Source organism: Bubalus bubalis, chromosome 14 (assembly GCF_019923935.1).
Source record: "Bubalus bubalis isolate 160015118507 breed Murrah chromosome 14, NDDB_SH_1, whole genome shotgun sequence".
In the NCBI taxonomy this organism is placed as follows: Eukaryota; Metazoa; Chordata; class Mammalia; order Artiodactyla; family Bovidae; genus Bubalus; species Bubalus bubalis.
In genome coordinates this window covers 49,020,124-49,044,146 of record NC_059170.1, presented here as the reverse complement: position 1 = coordinate 49,044,146, position 24,023 = coordinate 49,020,124, and the positions used below count along the sequence as shown (strand labels likewise).

At 42.5% G+C, this 24,023-nt stretch overlaps 1 long non-coding RNA gene across 1 annotated transcript; it reads left to right on the top strand.

Moving 5' to 3' along the window:
* Positions 1 to 4,220: 4,220 nt before the first annotated feature.
* LOC123329231 lies at positions 4,221 to 7,544 on the top strand. Its single transcript, XR_006544594.2, has 3 exons — positions 4,221 to 4,279; positions 4,872 to 4,972; positions 6,196 to 7,544. It is a non-coding gene; the product is annotated as an uncharacterized LOC123329231 (long non-coding RNA).
* Positions 7,545 to 24,023: the final 16,479 nt, after the last annotated feature.

Sequence of the window (24,023 nt, the reverse complement as noted above, 5' to 3'; positions counted from 1 at the left end):
CTGGAGGAGCAAAGACAAGGCAACTTGTGCAGATCCCAGGCTCACCAGAGCTAGCTGATCTCTAGCAAATCAGTAATAACCCTGAATCTGGGGCCTTCTCTGAGCCTTATTTCCAATCTTCTGCTGGTTCGATCTTTGCCTGTGGCTTCATCTAACACCAGGCTAGACTGCTCCCTAATCTCCATATGCAAGTGGCTATTAAAATCAGTCTGGGCACTCCAAACTGGGCATATCCAGCACTGAACTCCCTTCCCAAAACTTTGTCTCCCCACCTACATCCTCCTGCCAAGTGGTTAGCACAGATGCCCATCCGAGACTGGACCTGCTTTAAGCCACTGGCCACTGTGTCCTTGATGCCTCACAGAGGGCTCCCTGCTTTTCCATTCCCACCACTATCAGCCCAGTAGGGTCCTTTTTACGCTCTCTCCTCTGGGTTTCTGCACTCACCCCCTAACTAGACCTGCTGCCCCAACCTGCTTCTTGGCCAGCATCATCCACACTGCTCTTTTAGGGATCTTTCAAAACCAGAAACCTCTTTATCCTGTTAGTGGGTTACCTTTAGTTTTCAGGAGAAAATTCAAACATCTTTGTTCACTTCCTTCTGAAGGCTCATCTCTGACCATCTCCTTATCAGTGCCCTTCACTAGAGTCATAGGGACCACTCGCTCACAATGCCTGCAGACTCGAGAGGGCCCCTACTCTAGAAACACAAGCACCTATGACTCTCTCAGTCTATGGAGACAATGTCACTCCTCCTTTAGCCTCCGCTAGAGAGTCACCAGGTCTAGGAAGTGCACCCACTCCTTCCTGAATTAGGGAGCACCCCAGGGCACATCATAGAACTTAGGACACTGACCAAGAGTCGTGGGTCTTCTGCATCCTCTGTTAAACCATGAGGTTCTGGACGACAAGAACCCTATCTATCCATTTTTGTACGCTTAAGTCTAGACTGGACTGGATGCTCAAAAATAAAAGTTTGCCTTCAGGAATGAATGAATTCTTAGAAATTCAGAGGATTTAGTCAAACTTGGCATCTGTTAGCAAGTATTTTATTTGGAGAAAGCTTCACTTTCTTTGACAATATTTGTGAACTTCCTGCTTGAATTATAGGTTCATTCTCTAGAATCTGTAATTAACTTCTATGCTAAATACCCAGGGTACCTCAGGGATTTTCAAGCTGCTGGTCTCGAAATCAATTTTGTGCATAAAGATGAGAATTTTTAAAAAATGAAACAGAATTCGAATTTAAAAATACTTGAGCGTATCCTGTCTAGTAAGAGTTAGTATTGTTTTCATGAAATTTTTGTTAACTATAATTGTGAGTTGTGTGTGTGTGTGTGTATCTGTGTGTGTGTACAGGGTTATTGTGTCATCCAATTTATCCCTCCCTGTAGGTCTTAGTTAAATGCTAATTATCTTAGCAGGGCTGGAGTTGGGCTCACCGGACGACACATATTTATAGAGACAATGGAAAGGGGAGTCATTAAGCAAAGGACATTTTCTGGAAGGAAATTCTGAGCCAGGTTTTTAATCCAGCAATTGGCCAGTGGAGAGTAAAACATAGGGCTCTTTCTGCACACAGTAGGTGCCACATTAATGCTATGACTGACTGGTCTGTGTGTGGAGATATGTGTGGGAAGTTCTCTTGGCTGGAGTCTGTCAAGGAGTCATGAGAAATGAGATCAGTGACTCGGAGCAGAGGAGAGAGGCCTGGGTTGTGGCCAGACCTGGCCCCGAGGTTTCCAGACATGAGCAGGAGGTGCTGTGACATGGGATTTCTTAACCTGGTTTTCATCACAAATGTTCCAAGATCAAATGTTATGAAGTTAACCTTTGTTGAAATAAAAATACCAATTTCCCTGGGTTAGAATGGGAGATGTAAGTGCTCAAAGCAATGAATTCAGATGAAAAGTCGAATTTTTCTCATCTCTGGTAGCTGACTCGTCTGGAAAGTCCATGGAGAGAAGGGCCAAAATGCGATAGGATTATGTAACAGGGAGAAGTAACAAGTGGCCCTGATAAAACTATAACCTTGAGAGTTCTGCCAAATATTTCCATCCATATTAAATGCCTTTTACTGAGGAACCTAGGTCCAGCCCACAAACATTTAGAAGACAGTGTTCTCACTCCCTAAAGTTTAGAATCTGTAAAAGAAGGTTGCTGTGTAAATAAAGAATACACATTATTGCTACTATGTTTTTTCATTGCTTAAGTCATTCTGATCTGAACAGATGAAAAGAATAAATACTTGGGCCAACAGGATGTAGACAAGATTTGGGGAAGGTTGTTAACCTTAAAAATTTTTTTAGATTTCTGATTGAAGTAAGCTTAGTTTATAACATTGTATGTTTTATGTTCACAACTTTTTGTTTCTGTTTTGATCTACCCTGCGATTCATGGGGTCACAAAGAGTCGGACACGACTGAGCTACTGAACTGAACTGAACTGAACTGCATGCTCACCACCAAAAATTTAGTTTCCATCTATCATCATACAGCTGATCCCTCTTACCCCTTCCTCTCTATTGTCTCTATCTACATGTTTGTTTTTGTTTGATTTGTCTACTTGTTTTGTTTGTTTTTTATATTCCATGTATGAGTGAAATCATATGGTAGTGAGATAAGATTTTTAAAAAGAGAAACAAATAGACTGGACCAGAGATAGCCAAAACTGTAATGAAAAAGAAATTCTAGAGGACAATCTCTATTCTCTTGCTTCTCAATAGAAATACAGTTAGCCACAAATATTATAGAATTATATTTTAGATTTGAAAGACGGACAAAATCTGAAAGAAATCAGACTGTAGCAAGCATGAGTTTTAACAAAACTTTAAAATGGGTTCCAGATTCTTCTTTCAGTTTTTTAAAACACACACACACCCCAGGATGGGTTGGAAAAAAATGTGGTTTCAAAAAATTCCTGGGGACTGAACTATTCTTTGATATTATTTATAACACTGGCCAAGTCTCAACTATCTACACTAACTAGATGGGTGTTAGTTGAACTTTTCCCCTAAATACAGAGAAGATTCTTTGTCCATATATCACCCTCCACTCCTTATTCTGTGTAATTTTATAAGTAATAAACCCTTCTTTAATTTCTTGAAAATTAGTGGTGGTTTGGGCACCAATAGGAGTATTGGTAACTAAAATAAAATGTTGTTTAGTTATTGGTAACTAAAATTACCAATAAAAACTGAAAATATAGATGGGGCAGAACTAGTTTAACAGAAGTTGCTAATTTCCTTCAAAATAGTCCATTTTCTAGTTCATCACTGTATTTACCTGCTTCTCCATCCTGAGAGTTGCAGAGCCAACCTGCTTGGATTCAAAGCTGTGTTACCTTTGAATTACTTTTAACCTCTCTGTTCCTCAGTTTCCTTAGCTATAAGTTGTGGGTAACAAGAGTACTCCCTTCTGAAGACTTTTATAAAAAATTTAGACAGTGTGATTGACAAGGGGTTAATATCCAAAATATATAAACAGCTTACACAACTCAATATAAAAAAAAAAAAACTAAATAACCCAATAAAAACATAGGCAGAAGACCTAAATAGACATCTCTCCAAGGAAGATGTACAGATAGCCAACAGGCACACAAAAGATGCTCAGCATCACTAGTTATCAGAAAAATGCAAATCAAAACCACAATACGTTATCACCTCACACTGGTCAGAATGGCTATCATCAAAATGTCTAAAAGCAACAAATGCTGGAGAGGGTGTGGAGAAAAGGGAACCCTCCTACACTGTTGGTGGGAATGTAAATTGGTACAGCCTTATGGCGAACAGTATGGAGATTCCTTAAAAAACTAAACATAAAGTTACCATATGATCCTGCAATCCCACTCCTGGGTATATATTCAGAAAAAACAAAGTCTCTAATTTGAAAAGATACATACACCCAATGTTCATAGTAGCACTATTGACAATAGTCAAGATATGTCAACATAAGAGTCCATCAACAGATAAATGGATAAAGAAGATATTGTATATATGTGTTCTCAGCCACTCAGTCATGTCCAGCTCTTTGTGACCCCATGGACTATATAGCCTGCCAGGCTCCTCTATTCGTGGAGTTTTCCAGGCAAGAATACTGGAGTGGGTTTCCATTTCCTACTCCAGGGGATCTTCTGACCCAGGGATTGAACCCACGTCTGTTGTGTCTTCTGCGTTGGCAGGCAGATTCTTTACCACAGTACCCTGGGAAGCCCATAAAAGAATGAAATGATGACATGGGCAGCAACATGGATGGACCAGGAGATTATCATACTGAGTGAAGTAAGTCAGACAAAGACAAATACTATATGAAATCATTTATATGTAGAATCTAAAAAAAAATACAAATGAATCTATATACAAAACAGAAACAGACTCACAGACATAGAAAACAACCATATGGTTATCAAACGGGATAAATTAGGCGTATGGGATTATAGAGACAAACTACTATACATAAAGTAGATAAGCAATAGGGAACTATATTCAACAACTTCAAATAACCTATAAGGGAAAATAATCTGAAAAAATATATAACTGAATCACTTTGCTACACACTTGAAACTAACATACTATTTTAAATGAACTACACCTCGGGTTTTTTTAAATGCACATATTATGTGACCCAGAAATTTAAATGAGAAAAATAAAATTTAGGATAATCCCTCCAGCATGGTAAGTTGTTAATAAACGGTGACTATTTTTCTTAGTTATTATACATGAAAACTTGACCCATCATTCTCTTAGTTCTTCACTTCTTTGCCCGAGAACCACTTTGGGTCTTGTCAATGTTGTCAGTAGTCTGCATGCTAGGATGGCCCCATCTAGGCATCATCTCAAGCATTTCACTTGTTTGTTGCAACAAATGTTTCAGCTCCTCAGGCCCTGTGCTGGACCCTCAGGAGAAATCAATAGGCCAGCATCTCTGTACTTGCAGTAACAAAGGAAACAGTTACTATTTGTCATCACCAACAGGTAAAGTCTGAAGATGCTTGAGTTTTTGTTTTTTTTTTTTTAAACACTGAGTCTTCATTGCTGTGCGAGGGTTTTCTCTAGTTGTGGCAAGCCGGGGCTACTCTCTAGTTGCAGTGTGTGGGCTTCTCATTTCATGGCTTCTCTTGTTGTGGAGCACGGGCTCAGTAGGTGCAGTGCATGGGCTCAGTTACCCCATGGCATGTGGAATCTTCCCAGACCAGGGTTCAAACCTGTGTCCCCTGCATTGGTAGGTGGATTATTAACCACTGGACCACCAGGAAAGTCCCTCGAGTTATATTTATATATTGCCTTTCCCAATAGATGGTACCCCTTGAGGGCTGATTCTACTGCCCTGACTGGATGGAAATTTACTTTACCCTGGGTTTCCTTTCTGGAGTAACACCCAAGATCCTTAGGGTTGTTTGATGATACTTTGTGCCCTGTCATCTGCTGAGACTCTCAGTGTGCCTCTCAAAGCTGATCTCTACAACCTCTGACTTCTAGACACAAGAGGGGCTAAGCTCAGGAATGGTGCCTTGGTGCTTGGATCCAAGCAGAGACACAAGACATAAAGACAGAGCTGCCGGAGGGAGGACCCACAAGGGGTTAAGTCATGACAGATGCATAGAAATTACCCGGTGAAGAAAGAAAGAATACCCCAGGGAGACATTCTATTAGCATGTCAAGAGTATCACACATGAATTATTAGCTTCATTTTTCTACCAGCACAAAACCACCTCGGTGGCCTTGCAAATACCATCCCACCTCCTGTATCATGGGTCTAGCAATGGGTCCTGCTTCCACTGGGCCAATGAGAGCTGATTGCTTCACAACGAACCCTGGGCTCGTCCACTCCCCACACTGGTGCTTGTCCAATAGCGATGGACCTACCACTCCCCAACACCCATCTGTGCTGCTTTGATCCTGAACTCCTTATAAATTCAATCTCACCCTGAGCCCATATGCCTTAATTTAAGCCCTTTCCCTCCAGTTATATTCCTGGCGAGGCAGGAAACAGCCTCATGTTGCTAGTGATGGAGATAAGACTCCTTCCTTCCAGGAGTTGGAATCTTCATGCCTTTGTTGTATCACAGAGCCACTGCAGAGAGCAGACATTTTTTTTTTTTAATCACCCCTCCCCCCCGGTTTATTAAAAACAGGCCTTTGATGCTCCTTATCAAATCTTGCCGAACTCTAAACCAGGGCTTTATTTCATATGACAGGATGAAAAATAAGTAATCCTCCCCTTCGCCTTGAACTAGAACAACACAGGAAATAAAAGACTAGCCACGCAGTCAGAGGCCTGCAGAGCCCTTTCCTGGTGAGGATGTAAATCTGAGATGTGTCCCGGACTCTAACCTGATCTGCTTTGGAGAAGATGATGTAAGAAAAGGCTTAAAGAAACCCAACTCCAGAAGATGCAAGCCAAGAGGCTTGCTCAGCCGGGACAGAAAGTGCAACGGATCCATGCAAGGGGGTCACCCGACCTGATGGAGATCATAGGGCCTTGCCTACCAGGCTTGGACACGGTCTGTTGTGCTCGGCGGGCACAACCAGAGGGCTCACAGTCAAGTGACACGACTGTCTTATGACCCGATCCTGGAAATTGCGGTTAAATCCCAGAGGCACATCCCTCAAGGGGGCTCAAAGAGAACCAGCAGGAAATCTGTGCCGAAGATCAAAATCTGGGGTTAATCACTGGTCTTAAGAATAGTGTTTTCTTCCAGACAGTGTAATAGATCTTCCTAAGAGATTAAGGCGACAGCTGCAGAGCTGGCCAGGGACCTGCCTGTTTTGCCAGGGCCCATGGCTGGGTTTTGGGGGTCATGGCCAGGCTGGGTGGTGGACCTTAGGCATCATGCTCACCTTCTGATTGCTGCTGCTACTGGGTTCTTGCCACCCCACCCATCCACGGTGCCAGTTATCCAGACTCTGCCCCTCCCCTACCCACCACCACCCTTCATTTCTCTAGTTAATAGTCAGAGAGTATTGGTTAGGCTGCTTTCAGCTAAAAGTAATAGACAGTTCTTTTCCTGTTAGCTTAAAGAACGACACTCCACTGTGGGATATGCGGAGTGTTTTAGGATTCGCTCAGTTTGGGGGCTTTAAATCTGTTTCCCTGTGGGCTCTTTTTGCATGCTTCATCCTCAGGCTGGGAGCAACAAGATGCTGCAGCTGTTTGCAGACCTCATGTCTGTGCTTGACAGTATCCATGAGAAGAAAGCAAAAGTCACTCCTGGAAGCTCTTGAAGAAGACAGAGAAATGACTTTCCCCTGAGCCCCTAGATACTCGAAGCCTTAGTTTGTATGCCATTGGCCCCAATTACATGTGCTCTTTCCTAAATCAGTCACCAGCAAGAGAGGCAGAGCCCCCCTTGACCAATCAGGCCACCCTGGTGTGGAGGGCATCAGTCACATTCCCCTTGAGGCCCCATGACTATAGGGGGAGGGGAGAGACCTGGACAAAACCAAAAAAAGGGATGGGAAGGGGCTGCTGAGCAGATGGTTACGGTGTCCTCTGCCATAGGATATGTATTTATAATTTTAAATAATAAAGCTGTGGTAATCATTATGCTTTCTCTCAGCATGCTGTCTCCCTGCCTTCTGGCACACGACAGTGTTGACCTTCTTGACCGCCTGTGACACCAGATCTGGCCAGTGAGCTGTGAACTGAAGCGTGTGTGTGTGTCCTCTGGGCCAGAGCATGCTACTGCCTGCTCTAGTTTCTCCAGGCAGTTCTTTCTGCTGCCCCCCAGAACCAGGAATGGTCCAGACAATGGCTGCCCCATCAGCCTTATCCAGGAGTGAGGATAGTGCAGAGGAGCAGAGGCTTCAGGCCCCTGCAAAGGGCAAGTGGCAAGATAAAGGAAAAAAAAAAAAACAACACAGTTCAATACTTGGAGAGAATTTGTTAGTCAAGCCAAAGCCTGGTGTGTTTCTACTATTCATTACATAATAGCTTACATTTACTGTTTCCTGCCTTCCAGGCATGTGATAACACAGTGTCTCTAACTTCAATGGATAGGAAGAATCAGGGGTGGTGGGGTCTCTGTCCATCTACCCAAGCCCCCAAGATGTCTTCACTCCTAGTCATTTGTACCAATTGGCACTTGTCTAAGGATGTATCTATGTATGGGTTGCTTGTCTACCCAACAGATAAATGTGGAGTAGAGAATGAGTGAGTACCAGTGCCTGTGAACAGGAGTCTTCAGAAAGAGATCAGAAACACTCAGGTGTATACCCAGGTCCCATGAATAATGGGACTTCAGTAAGAGGAGAAAGGGGAAAATAGGCCCCTGGAATAAAATTCTCCGTGGTTCTCTTGTGCTTCTGCACATCTTGTGATCAATGTACTGAGCACTTTTTGTTCCAAATACCTTGCCAAGGATGTTTGTGTAGCAAACAGTTTGGAGGCTAGAGATAATGCCTCCCCCAGAGCAAAGAGCAACTTTGCCTACCCCCTTGAAAAGTAGAGGTAGTGTCTTTCTCTGAAGCAAAGGCAATTATACTTCCTTTCCAGTAAAACAAAGAAAATGTCTTCCTCCACAGCAAAGCAGCCATGCTTAATGCCATTATAAAAGAGTTGGGCTCCTTAAGTACAGGGTTCCTCTCCTGTGATGCAATGTACTGAGTGTGTAGCTATCATCATTTATGGGAATTGATACATCGATGCAAAAAATTCTGATATGCCAGTTACTGCTATTGCTATGGGTAAAATAGGCAGTCTTTGTCTCTGGCCCAGGAGTCTCATGTCTCCTGGCAGCACTTACAAGACTGTGGCAGGCTAACTTTCTAGCTTGCCAGTAGTGTAAATCTCAAATTCTTCATAATTCCTGACGTATGTGGTTGTTTATGGATAAGTAACATTCCAAATTAAGCATATGGAGAGAAGTTAAAGGGAAACCTTTCTTATCTCAGGAATTCTCTCAGAGAAATTGATCTTTTTCCTAGTAATATCCCTTATAATCCTTTCTTAAACAGGGTAAACTTGGATGATTAAAAATCCCAAGATCAGGTACAGCCCTCAGGCTCGGTTACAGATGTGCTCAGTTGCTCTTCTCTATTAGGAGAATGTTCTCTAGAATCTTCACATCCACCTGAGAATATAAGCAACCAGTTTGTGAAAATAAACCAGAATGCTACCCAGGAATATCATTCTCAAACTGTCTGATGGAAGATCTGCTCTTAGAGCCCCTGCTTTCTGTCTTCAAATATCAGAAAACCTTGGCATTCCAAGTTCCAAATTGAAAGTGAAATCGCTCAGTGAGAATTTGATTTGAACAGAGTGTGGAATTGATTCTAAGGGTTTGGTATAAGTTTAACATCTGACTTATATGTCACCTGCTATGTCCCAAATGATGAAAACTTATTACAGACAACCAGGGTTCAAAGAACAATGGATTTTGCAGAATTCTTTACTCCCAGCTACACATTTCTCCCCACAATTCAGTGTCAAAAGTCTAAGTAATTCCTTATAAGACACTATGGAGTTATAACATGTCAGAGATAAGGGTGCAAATGTATGTTTACCATTGCAAAAAACAAAGGACAAAATAAGACAACTGCATAGAATTGAGACCATCCAGAAAATAATTTTTAGTTCCATCCAAATGACCAAGTCAGATTTCAATGGTTAATTTTATAAATGAGTCTCCATTGTGTCAATCTGTCTGTCCATCATAGATTACCTGAACCTGTGAGATGTGCTGGGGGAAACCTCTTAAGAGTAAAAATGAATTATCACTATGGTATTTCTGCAAGACCTCAATCCATTTATTTTCTGGTATTAAGTTCATTTATTCATTAATTCAACCTGAATAATTTCCCAAATAGTTATTAATGTGTTAAGCTAGAACAGATACAGTCCCTGCCCTTAGAAATGTTCACTCAGGAATGGTTTGACTTTGAAATATGTTCAGTGTTGTGAAGAAAAAGTAAATAGTGTTGTGAAAGCTTATAATAGGAGCCTTACCCAATTTTGGGAGGCTCAAGAAAGACTTCCCTGAAGATGCGACATTGGAGCTGAAATCTCAAGGCTTTATTTAAAGGGATTTACTATGCAAAGAAGTTGGGGATGAAACAGGGGTGGCAAGGGAAGCTTAGAAGATTATTCCAGGCTGAGAGAGAAGCATGTCCAAAGGTCTGGTGCCAGATGGATCCTTGCTACTTTTAGGGCATTGAAAAGGGCAAGTCCCAAATCTGGGACCATTTGAACAACGAAATATATAATACAGCAATAGATTATATCATAGAATAAAACAAGTATCCACCAGGCTAGTGATAATCAACAAGTTAATAAATAAGTAAATGAGAAGAAAAGCTATTTTTCACAATAGGATTCCAATTAATAAATGTAAAAGGACAATGGACATAGAAAATCACCATTTGAAGAACACAACAGTAATAATCACTGCATGCCTGAATCATCAATTGGTGATAAAATTGACAGATAAAACTATGATGAGAAACCTCATATAGATTCAAAATCTCTCTTCTCTTCATCCCTCCAGTAGAGGGTAACTATGATGCAGACACCATTTTAACAAAGGACTCAAAGTTAACATCCCCATGATGAGACATGAATATCATGTACCTCCTGATGCAATACACTGAGAAGGGACACAACATGTCTTCTGTGATATTCTTGCCAAATTATGTGTAACTTGGGTTTAAACATGAGAGAAAAGCAGACAAACTGAGACTCAGGCTACTAGATAACTGGGCTGTGTTCTTCAAGATTGTCAAGGCCATGAACCACAAAGGAAGAATGAGGAACAGCTTCAGACTGGAGACCAAGAAGACGTGGTACCCCTAGGCAGTGAGCAGTGATCACCCAATCCTGAACCTACTGTTGAAATTCAAGTAAGGTCTGTAGATCAGTTAGTAGCTTTGCTTGTTGTGGACAAAAGTGTCTCTTGCTGTATCAGTAAAGAAAGGATGTTGCAGCCACCGAGCCAGCAGCCACTGCAGCCTCCCTCCACGGGGTACCCTGAGGGCACTCGGGATGGAGAGAAAGGGGATAGTGCCCTAGATAGTTAAGACTCGGATGAAAGGAATCATTTCCATAAGCTCAGACTCTTGTATCTTCCCATACATAGAAAAGCACTAACTTCATTCATTTAAGATGTCTGTTTTTCTTTAATCAGCAGTAATATTTTGATGTTCAATTACCTGGGTTTTGCAGCAAAACCTCCTATATACCCTGACTCCTCCCTTGTTTCCCTGGAGCAGTCCTTCAGAGTATCTGAGAGGCTGTATCCCACACTCAAGTCCTCCATAAGTCCACCTAATAAAACATAATTCTCAACTTTTAGGTTGTGTATTTTATTCAGTCAACAACATTAATGTTAATTTCCTGGTTTTGATAATTATACTCTGGTTATGTAAGTTGTTCACATTTAGGGAAGCTGAGTGAAGCACATATGAAAAATCTTTGCACTAGTTTTGCAACATTTTGCATGTCTGAAATTATTTCAAAATGAGCAGCTAAAGAAATAATGAGTTAAAGGGAAAAAAATGAGTCAGCTGAAACACAGAAAGTGACAAGAGGCTGGCGAGGTGGCAGCTTGAGCCAGCACAGAGATTTGTAGGCAGTGTTGGAGATTTCAGTCTTCACTCCAAGAGGAAAGGAAAATATTGAGTGGTTGAAAGCAGCATAAAGAGGAATCAGATTGGCATTTTCCAGCCATCACCCTGGCTGCCTTGAGGAAAATGAGTTCAAGGCAGGCTGGAACATGTGGGGAGATCAGAAACAGGACATTGCAAGACAGCAGGAGAGATGATGCTCAAGCTTGGTCCAGGGTGATGACAGCCTGAATGGATGAACATGATGAGATTTTTGAGACATTTAGGAAATAAAATCACAGAGTGATGTGGCGTGGAGAAGGACCAGGACGTGGGTGTCCAGGATGAGTATCCATGTCTGGCTTGCCTGACTAAAGGAACAGAGAAGCTGTTCACCAGAGGGAGCACACAGGCTGGTGCAGAGGAATCTTTGCACAATCTGCATGAATATTCCTCTGTTTCTTTAACTGGTAGACACAGCCAGCCCCACAGGTCCAGCTAACAGGAAGTGGCTGTTAGTCAACTACCTGGGCTCTGCAAGTGGGGAGGAGGCACTGTGCTTTCAGTTCTCCAACTGGTCTTTCTTTGCTCTTTTCCCTAATTGGGCTATATTCTGAACTTTACCCATAGTGTATGAAGGCTAAAGAGTTCTCCTCCTTCTCCTTTTCTGCAATACGTGCATACTCAGTTGCTCAGTTGTGTCTGACTCTGTGACCCCATGGACTGCAGCCCACCAGGCTCCTCTGTCCATGGGATTTTTTAGGCAAGACTACTGGAGTGGGTTGCCATGCCCTATTCCAGGGGATCTTCCCTACCCAGGGATCGAACCCATGTCTCCTATGTCTCCTCCACTGGCAGGAGGATTCTTTACCACTGAGCCTCCTTCGAAGCTTTCTGAAGTGCCCCTCCTATCAAAATCCCCAAACCCTAAGGTACAATCTATTTCTGATGATTCTTTCAAAAAATTACTTGTTGGTTCTTCTGTTAACTGCTGGGTGAAGACTGACTTAGGGGCATCTCCATTTTAATGATGAATTGAAACATTTGCATTAGAACCAGTTGCAAATTGTGGAACAATAGCACTGTGGCAGGAAGTATCGGTTCCAAAGGGCCCCCCAGGAAGCAGTCATATTCCAAATGATCCCGTGTCATTAGAACTGTTTTCCCTATACAGAAAGGTACACTGTCGTCCATCAATAATCCGGTCCAAGTTAACCTGGTAATGAGAGGGAATTCAGAGGGAGGCTATCCATCTCATGATTGCTAATCAGAAGGTACAGTGATTCAGAGAAACTGCCCAGGGAAGTGCAAGTTGCTTAAAGGAAGAATTTCTTTCTTCCCTCTTCCCCCAGTTTTGTGGACCATGGTTCAGAATCCCTGAATTCCTCTTTCCAGACTCAGACTAACTGAATTTGGATCTCTAAGTTGACTAAATTACCTTGCTGGTCCTCCATGATTTAGCTAGCTTCTGTCTGAGCCTTTGTTCTTAGGAAAAGAACTGTTTCTTAGGCAGTATTTCAAAATTACACACATTTTTCATGAATTTCTTCCAGTAGTTTACCAAGTTCTTCCAGAGAGCATTCACCCTTTGCCCAGTGCTTTCATTAATAACTTAAAAAAAGGATAATTTTAGCAGAAAGTCACTTTAAAGTATTTATTAAACTAGCATCTAGTGGTATAATTAGTACCACTTAGAGGAGCATCAAAACCCATGAAGTACTTAGGGACAAACTTAACAAAATAGGCACAACACCTGAAAAATGAAAATTACACAGTGTTTCAGAGAGAAATGAAGGAGACCTAAATGGAGCAAAATATTATGTTCCTGCATTGAAAGATATTGTTTTCATATTGGTTCTTTCCAAACTGATCTACAGAATTGACTGCACTCTCAATAAAAATTCCAGCTGCTTTTAAAAATATATAAATTGACCAACTGATTCTAAAATTTATATAGAGGTGGAAAAGATCTATAAAAGTAGCTAAAACAGTTTTGAAACAAAAGAGCAAAGTTTGAGGACCTACACAGTTGTCCCTCAGTGTCCTTGGTTCCAGGATGCCCCATGGATATCAAAATCCATGAAGGCTCAAGTCCCTTCTATAAAGTGGTGTAATCTATGCATATAATGCATATAATCTATGCACATCCTCCCATATACCTTAACTCATCTCTATGTTCAGCAGTAAAGAATCTGCCTGCAATGCAGGAGCCACAGAAGCCAGGAGCCCAGTTCAATCCCTGGGTCAGGAAGATCCCCTGGAGAAGGGCATGGCAACCCACTTCATTATTCTGGAAAATCCCATGGTCAAAGGAACCTGGTGGGCTATAGTCCATAAGGTCGCAAAGGGTCAGACACGACTAAAGCAACTTAGCATGCATGCACATGCTACTTACAATATCTAATATGATGTAAATGCTATGTAAATAATTACTTGATGGTGTGGTGGTGGTGGTTTAGTTGCTAAGTCACGTCCGACTCTGCAACCCCATGCACTGTAGCCTGCCAGGCTCCTCTGTGCATGGGATTTCCCTGGCAAGAATACTGGAGTGGGTTGCCATTTCCTTCTCCAGGGGATTTTCCTGACCCATGGATCAAATCCATGTCTCCTGCATTGCAGGAAGTTTCCTGCATTGCAGGCCAATTCTTTACCAACTGAGCCACCAAGAAAGCCTTTTGTAAATAATTACCTATGCCCAGCAAATTCAACTTTTGCTTTTTGGAGCATTCTGGAGTTGTTAATTAATTTATTTTTTAAGGAATATTTTCAATCTGCATTTCGTAAAATTGGGGGATACAGAGATCTGACAGCACTACCTAATTTCAAGACTTACCATAAAGCTATAGAAATCAAGATAATGTAGTACTGGTGTGTGAAAAGACACACAGATGGAAGAAACAGAGTGGAATCCATAAATAGACCCACACATACACAATTAATTTTGGACAAAGATGCAAAGGCAATTTAATGGGGAAATGATAGTGTTTTCAGTGTGCTGGTCATATAGTCATATACATGTATTTACAGTACAAACAATAAAATCTTTGTATCAAAATATTTAAGAACTCTTAGAACTTAATAATAAGAAACAATTCAATAAAAAAAGATAAAAAAAAAATTGAAGAGCGATTTAATACAAGAATGGCCGATTATTGCATGCTACTGCTGCTAAGTCACTTCAGTCGTCTGAAGTGGACTCTGTGCGACCCCATAGACGGCAGCCCAACAGGCTCCCCCGTCCCTGGGATTCTCCAGGCAAGAACACTGGAGTGGGGTGCCATTTCCTTCTCCAATGCAGGAAAGTGCAAAGTGAAAGTGAAGTCGCTCAGTCGTGTCCGACTCTTCGCAACCCCATGGACTGCAGCCCACCAGGCTCCTCCATCCATGGGATTTTCCAGGCAAGAGTACTGGAGTGGGGTGCCATTGCCTTCTCCGAATTATTGCATGAGAAGATGCTAAATGTCAGTATTGACAGAGAAATGCAAATGAAGAGCACACAAGAAACCACACCACACGCACTAGAATGTCTAAAATTAAAGAAACACACCAAGTCCACAGCCAGTGTTGGCAAAGACATAGAGCCATGGAACTCATACATTGCCAGTGGGAAAACAAAACTCTGCAACCAGTGCGGAAAGCACGTTGGCAGTTTCTTCTAAAGACACACTTTAAAGGGTCCACCCAGAAATCCTACTCCTAATATTTACCCAAGAGAAATGAAAACATATGTCCACAGAAAGATGTGTAGACAACTGTTCAGAGAAGTCTAATTCATAACAGCCCCAAAGTGCAAACAACGCTAATTTCATCCATAGGTGAACAGATCAACAAATGGCAGTCTAGTCACACAATAAAATGCTAGTCAACCATACACGCAGAAGAGCACACTCTACACAGTGACATGGACGGTTCTCGGAAACATTATGCTGAGAAAAAACAGCCTGACACAGCAAAGAATATGTCCTGTATGATTTCATTTATATAAAATTCCGGAAAAGACAGATCTAATCTATAGTGACAGAAAGCAGATCAGCGGTTGCCTGGAGCTGGAAGGATTGAGTGAGAAGCAGTACAAGGAAATTTTCTGGGGTAAAGCCCGTGATCTCTATCTTGACTGTACTTACTGGTTGTTACCTGGGTGTACAAACTTGTCAGAACCCATCAAAATGCAAATTTTGAAGTAGGTGTGTTTTACTGAATTAAAAGCAAAAGCAAGTTGATTTGAAAGAAAAAACATTTAGAGAATAGAAGATACTATGCTACACAAATATCAAGTTGGAAGAAGGCTATATATAGACAGACAGAGTCAGAATTCCCCGGAAACCCCAGTCTGCAAAATGCACTCACCTTCTGGAAGATGCTGATCCTCAGAGCTGCTCACAGGCTTCGCGTGGAACCTGGCTGGTGCTTGTGGCCCCCTGGAGACCCTTTGTATGTGCTGAGTCACAGGAGGAGCTGGGAGTTCTGTTCAAGCCCTTGTTGGAGGACCTTGCCTCCTCTTCCCAGCTCTGCTGCCCTATTCCATCAGCTCCATCTTTCCCTTCTGCACCTTTCCAGGACTCCCATCATGTGGAGCAGCTCACACTCAGCCACCCAACTTTTCACACAAGGCCCGAGTCTTCTCAAAGTTCACAGAAATGGACCACATGACCCCCTTTGCTTTCACTGATTCTGTAATTCAACATCATGGTGTTGTGGTGCATGAGGAGGTTCAGGACTTCCCTTCTGATTTCAGAGGACCTCAAGGACCCAGGAAAGGATGCGATGGCCCCCAGTGAGCCAGCAGCCACCAACCACCAGCACAAACCTGTCATATTGAGACTTCAGTGAAGGCTTCCTCCAGGGAATGGCAGTTGATCATTTGTCCAAAAACCAGCCTATTGAAAGGAGAATACACTTTTCTTCCTCTTATTTATTTACCTTAATTTTTGCTTTATATTGGAGTAGAGTTGATTAACAATGTTGTGCTAGCATCAGCTGTGTGCACTTATATAAAACAGATAACCAAGAACCTACTGTATTGCACAGGGAACTCTGCTTAATTTTGTTATAAGCTGTGAAACCATCTGGTCCTGGGCTTTTGTTTGTTGGAAGATTTTTTATTCCAGTTCCAATTTCCATGCTTGTGATTGGTCTGTTCAAATTTTCTATTTCTTCCTGGTTCAGTTTAAGAAAGTTATACTTTTCTAAGAATCTGTCCATTTCTTCCAAGTTGTCCATTTTATTGGTATATAGTTGCTCCTAGTAGTCTCTTACGACCATTTGTATTTCTGTAATAAGCTAAATGGAAAAGAACCTGAAAATGAATACAGTTTTGATTGCTGCTTAATCTTTTTTTAACTTTTAATTTTGTACTGGAGTATAGCCAATTAACAAACAGTGTTGTGATGGTTTCAGGTGAACAGCAGAAGGACTCAGATACACATATACATGTATCCGTTCTCCCCCAAAGCCCCCTTCCATTCAGGCTGCCACATGATAGCCCCTTGTCTCCAAGGATAGAACTCACACTCCTTGGCTTTGCCTGCCAAGCCATCACAAAGTGGTCTTTGCAGATTCCTGGGAACCCAGCCCTAGCTTCACCCCCAAACCCGCCTTACCTTGTAACACTTCAGCTTCAGCTGAAAAGTGAGTGCGATCCCTCCTCGCTCCTGTCTTCACCTGTCTCTGTTGGGGCATTTATCACAGAGTCCCATGGGGACTCCACTATCTGACCCACTCACCACAAAAACATCCAAGAGGGCAGCTAATCTTCTATGACTCCCACACCTAGCACTGCTTCCAACCCATAGAAAGCACTCAAATCTTTACTATCGTGGTGCTTGGTGCTGTAAGAGACACAAAAGCTGCATAAGGCTTAGTTTCCGTCTCCTGGAGCTTGCAGCCCAGAAATTATAATAGAGTCACTCGCACAAGAGTAATACAAAAGTAAACTGCGTGTAAGTGCTTCGTGAAGCGCCCCGCAGGCCGATGCAGCCACGGAGAAGGTTTCAAGTCAAACCACTGGCACAGATGTTTGAATGTACCTAATGGCTAATTTTCAGTGAGTGGTTTCTCTGTGCCAAGGACCAGCTAAGCAATTAAAAAAATTTGTTTATTTTGGTCTTCATTGCTGTGCATGGGCTTTCTCTAGTTGCAGCAAGTGAGGGCTTTTCTCTAGTTGATGCAAGTGGGCTTCTCACTGCGGTGGCTTCTCTTGTGGAGCACAGGCTCAGTAGTTGTGGTTCATGGGCTTAGTTGCCCCCTGGCATGTAGAATCCTCCCAGACCAGGGATAGAACTCGTGTCCTCTGCATTGGCAGGCAGATTCTTAACCACTGGACCACCAGGGAAGTCCCCAGCTAAGCGTTTACATAATGGATCGGTCTCCTGTGGCTACCTGAACAAAGCGCCAGAAAAGGGGTGGCTGGAAACCACAGAAATATATTCTCTTTTGGTTCAGGAGGTCAGAAGTCCAATATCAAGGTATTGGCAGGGCCGTGCTCCTTCTGAGGGCTCTAGGGGAGAACTCTGCTTCGCCTGTTGAGCTTCTGACGCTTGCTGGCAGTCCTTGGCGTTCCTTGGCTTGTGGTTGCTTCAGTCCAGTTTCTGCCTCTGATGCGTGGCCTTCTTCCTTGCTTGAGTGTGTATATCTGTATGTTCTCTCCTTCTCTTATAAGGAAGAGGAGATGGATTGAGGGCCCACCCTACCCTAATATGACCTCATTGTCACTGATCACATCTGCCAAGGTTGAATTTCCAAATAAATTAACATGCTGAGGTTCCAGGTGAATGTGAATTGTAGACAGACACTATTTAATCCACTTTACAGGCATAATCCTTTAATCCTCACCATGAACATATGAAGTAAATGTTATAACAGTTACTGTTTGATACATAAAGATGTCAAAATGTTCGGAGAATAAATGGTGGCCTAAGGGAATATTTCAGAAATGCCAGGAATTCAAGTGTCAGAGCATTTTATCAGGCTGTGTGGTCCATCACTCTTAAGAACAACAACAAAAAGCTTTAAAATTGTAAAATATAACATTCATTTGAAATAGCATATGTAAAATGAATGTATAAAGAATATTAATAAAATGAACCCCCAAATACCTATCACTCAACTTAAGAAATTGAACACTACCCGTGCCTTAGAAGCTCAAAACTGCTTTATCCCTCCACCCTCAGTGAGAATCTGAGATCACTCCCTGATAAACATTCTGCATGCTGACCTGCTGACGTCCATCTCTGAGTCAGCTCCCCGGGGAACCCGCCTCTGCGGACTGGCACCAGAAATGGTCTAAGAAAGCAGACTTTCAGATGGGGTATTTGAGATCCACATCCCACCTATTGGGCCAACAGGACAAAAAAGATTCAATTACTGTTGGCAGACAGGTCAAGAAGAGCTCTTGTGAGCTTAGAAATGTAGTCTGGGCTCTCTGTGTCTAGGGAAAGAAACATTCTTTGATATTGAATGAGGGGTTGGCGGGGGTGGGGGGAGTCGGGACAGGACACGAAGACCTACAGTGGGTTATTCCGTCAGTGGTTTTCACATGAGGCTGGAGGGTCATGGAAGGGAAGGAATTCCAAGATGGCGGACTCACTTTCCCCAAGCCCATGTCAATTCTGATTCCCAGCATTCACTCCACAGTTGGGGGTGGGAGTGGGGTGGGAGTGGAGGTGGACAGAGTGGAAAGTGAATAAGAAAGTTGTTGGAACAAGAAGGGGAGCTTTTCCAAAGGCACGCAAGCCCCTTCCTGGCTGGGAATCACTGGCAACACCATCTCACTTTATCAAATGGCTCTGCTCTTGAATTGGAAAATCACCTGGGAAATATTATTTATGTAAGTACTATAGAACACTTACCACTTATTACTACTATTTTAAATCCTCTGAAAAGACAACATTCTTTTTCCACCATCTCAGAAATATAATACTTTCAGTGGTAACCAGAGGACACTTTTGTTTCATTTTCTTTTTTCCTTTAATGTGGAATCCAAAAAGAAATGATACACAAATGAAGTTACTTACAAAACAGAGACTCACAGACTTAGAGAATGAATTTATGGTTGCTGGAAGAACGATGGGGGAAGGGATAGTTAGGGAGTTTGGATGGATATGTACACACTGCTCTATTTAAAATGAATAATCAATAAGGACCTACTGTATAGCACATGGAATTCCACTTAAAGTTATGTGGCAGCCAGGATGGGAGAGGAGTTTGGGGGAGAATGGATATGTGTATATGTACTGCTGAGTCCATTTGCTGCTGCTGCTGCTGCTGCTGCTAAGTCGCTTTAGTCGTGTCCGACTCTGTGCGACCCCATAGACGGCAGCCCACCAGGCTCCCCCGTCCCTGGGATGCTCCAGGCAAGAACACTGGAGTGGGTTGCCATTTCCTTCTCCAATGCAGGAAAGTGAAAAGTGAAAGGGAAGTCGCTCAGTTGTGTCCGACTCTTCGCGACCCCATGGACTACGGCCTACCAGGCTCCTCCGTCCATGGGATTTTCCAGGCAAGAGTACTGGAGTGGGGTGCCATCGCCTTCTTCAAGTCCATTGGCTATCCACCTGAAACTACCACAACACTGTTAATGGGCTATACTCTAATACAAAATAAAAAGTTTAAAAAAGAAAAGAAAATAATTGGTCATAAATACTTTGAATAAAATTCAATGCTGATAAAAAGATATAACTGGCATATCTCCGGTGTACAACATAATGGTTTAATATCTGTATATATGGCAAAATGATTGTTATCACACTGACATAGACACTAGCTAACCAGGGAACATTTTTGTGTGTATGATTCAGTTATATATACCCATATCTGTATATATTCTTTTCCACATTATTTTTCATTATGGTTTATTACAGGATATTGAATATAGTTCCCTGCATGACACAGTGGGACCTTGTTTATCTATTTTATATATAGTAGTTTGTGGAGAACAATTTTTGAAATGCAAAGTTTACCATAAAGATGTTTTCTCCCGACAAAGTTGTTTTTGAAGAAACTGTAGCACAAACTTCTCGAGTGTGTCAGAACCACACTGTCACATTCCACTCTGAGTCCTGAGGATCCAGGCCACACCAGAGGGCAAATGCTGACTCACAAAGGGAAAGCGAGAGAACTCCCAGCCTCTGCTGTATCAGACCAAGTCGGCTGTGAACCTGCTCTTCTTCAGGCTGGCAGCGTGCAGGTCCCCAGGAGGCACGGCTGACCCTTAGGGAATGAGTGAGGCCTCTCATCTGAGTCCCAGTCAGAGGAAGGGAACAGGGAGACCTCCCAGCCCAGACGTCCACCTCCACTGACTCAGATTCACTCAACACGCGGAAATTCCATGAAAATTATAAGAAAGGGATGATAGGAAAGCGGGTCCTTTTGGATAACATGGTTTATGTTTCTTTCCTTTTTTTTTTTTTTTTTTTCTTCCAGGCTTGGGAAGCATTTGTGATTTGCATGTTCTGTAGAAAAGAGAAGCACGAAAATTCCAAATGATCCAGGAATTTTCAGCGTCACTAGTTCTAAAAAACAGAAGCCAGTTTGTGAAAACAATAAATGGTGCTCCAGTCAGCTTCTGCTTTAAAAAGTTGTGACAATTACATATGAATTAAAAAGAAAAAAAAGATAAATGCAGCACATGCTCATTAAAAAACTTCAAATAGATAAGAAGGATTTAAAAGATGAAAATAAAAGTTTTCCTCTTATGTCTAAAGATAAACATTATGAACAATTTCTTATATATCCTTCCAGAGTTTTCCATTCATACACATTGAAAAAACACATTTTAATATTTGTATACAATATTATGACATGCTTTTTGAAAGATTATTGATTATATATTTAATACATATTGGCATGCTTATTGCAACACATACAGATTTACTTTATTATTTTCAATAGCTACATAGTATTTTTCTATGTGCTTCTCTGGTGACTCAGTGGTAAAGAACCCACCTGCCAATGCAGGAGCTGCAAATTTGATCCCTGGGTTGGGAAGATCCCCTGGAGAAGGAAACAGTAACCCACTCCAGTATTCTTGCCTGGACAAGAGGAACTTGTCCCCATGGACAGAGGAACTTGGCAGGCTACAGTCCATGGGGTTGCAAAAGAGTCAGACACAACAGCGACTAAACAACAACAATAGCATTCTTTCTGTAGATGTACTTCATATACCAGTCGCCTATTCATGGATATTTGTTATTAATATTTTCAGATTTTTAAAAATATTACAATATTGCAGTGAATATTTATTCATATATTTTTGTACACCTGCCCCAATATGTCTGTAGGGTAAATTCCTAAAAGCAGACTTGCCAATTCAAGGGTTTGTACATAAAATATTTTTACAGATATTACCATGGCCTCCTTAGAGATCTTTATATTTGACCATCAATCAATGAAGGGAACTTCCCTAACCCTCACCCATCCTAGGTTTTATAAAACTTTTGAATCTTTGCCAACACATATGGAACAACAACAAAAAGGTGTCTTTTTTGGTTTCAATTTGCAGTTCTCCCGTATGTGTCTCCATTTCAATCATTTAGCAAAAAGATGGCAAAAGATGTGCTGAGTGATTTACAACTGCAGAAAGAGCGACTTCGGGCCAGCCGTGTTTTGTGTCCCTTGGCCTAATGATGTCTGCTTTCCAGTTATTTTCAAGAAGCAAGTAGCTTTTGAGAAAATCTAACAAAGGTACAGTTGGAGATGGTTTATTTATAAATGTGTGTGTTGATGAAACACTGATGCCGACGTCCAGACATGATTCCAACTCTGTAGTTTTCCGGCCTACCTGCAAGGCCGCTGATCACACTGTTGTCGATGGCCGGACCGCTCTGCAGTCTGGCACTGACCTGTCTGGGCACCTGAGCAGACCAGGCTCATCGGATGAACTCACTTCTAAAGCAGCCCTTTGTTTTCACTTTTGGGGAGCTGGCGGTGGGGCAGCTGTTTATAGAGTTTCACACGTCAGGCGTGGATTACCTCGGCTGGTATTCTTGATCTCACCGCACCTGCCCCGTAGTGACCCTATCGGGTGTCACTGCAGGTATGGGAAGAGCAGATCCAGGAAGGGCGTCTGTCCATCTGCACACAGATCCCCAGCTGCTCCCCACCTCCCCTGGTCATCTGTGGAGGCCATGCCTTCCGCCTTTGTGGCAAGGATTGCTGCACAACCAACTTGCTCGCCCGCATGCTTCCAGCTGTAGCTGGACAGTTTGAACGTGGCCCATCAGGTCAGGCAGAGAGCAGGTGCGTCCTCACTCCTGGGCAGATTCTGGACGCAGAGCAGCCGAGGGGCCGCCTCTTCCTTCCAGATGCTTTTCTTGGGCCACATGGAAAAGTCACCGGGCACACAGTGGTTGACACTCAGGTCATGAATCCCATGTGCTGGGGTTTGGATCTTAACTCCTCCCATTAATTACTGTGTGGCCTAGAGGAAGTTACTTAACTTCTCGGTGCCTCAGATTTATTTACAGAAGCTCATCATACCTAACTCATGGGCTTTCAACGAGAAGAGTACTTGGCCTAAAGCACCACTTCCATAATTGCTGGCTGTTGTTATTGCAACTAGCCTGTGAGACCCAGACTCTCCTGAAATGAAAAGCCTATATTCTGTTTTCAGATTTGAGTAGCAGTGAACTAGTAAGTCCAGGATTCATCAGAAATCATTTCTCTTCTCTGACCTTTCTGGACCTACTTTCTCTGGTTTATTGCCTTGCCTACTCTTCATGTTAAGACTCAAACTGTCAGCAGCAGGATCATGAGGGAGGGCTGTCGGGCTCAGCTGGGCGGTGTCGCAGAGTTCTGCATTTTGCACACAGCTGCCGTTTCCCCTAAGTCTCCCAGCAAGTGTGGTTGTGGACTCAGGACAGCTATGCTCCTGCAGGGGCTGGGAGGAGACAGTGTCCAGATGTGGGAACTGAGTAGGGGGAAAACGCCCTGCTCACAGTCAGGACCAGGTTGAAAGAGATTAAGAGTTGGAAAGAACTTTCTCTAAGATCTACTCTTTCTCTTTGCTTTCACACCCCAGACGTTAATTGCATTCATGCCAAGGGGGGCGAGGTGAGGGGCAGGCAAAGATCAAGGATGCTAAACAGCAATCTGTGTGTCCCTCAGCCTCAAGGCTGGTTATTTCTGCTGGAATACCTTCCATCTGGTGCAGAGTTAACCCGCTCCCAGAGGCAGTGATTGACAAAGAGATAACTACCAGGTGTGTGCTGGTTAAATAACAAACCATAAATTCAAAAGAGTTACGCAAATCTGGGAACATGACTGAGGGAGGCTATTTTTACAGAGAGAACAGGTTCAATACCATTGAAGGTTAAGGAGTGCCGATGCCTTAGACCTAATTTACAGTTCACAGGAAACAGAGGGTACAATGAAGTTAAACTACTCTGAGTTGAACACACTGGTTCTTTTCTGAAGATGAAACATGCTGCAGGAAAACTGGCCTGGAATCTTCAAAATCAACATTACAGGGGAAAAAATGAGAGACTGGCTTAGA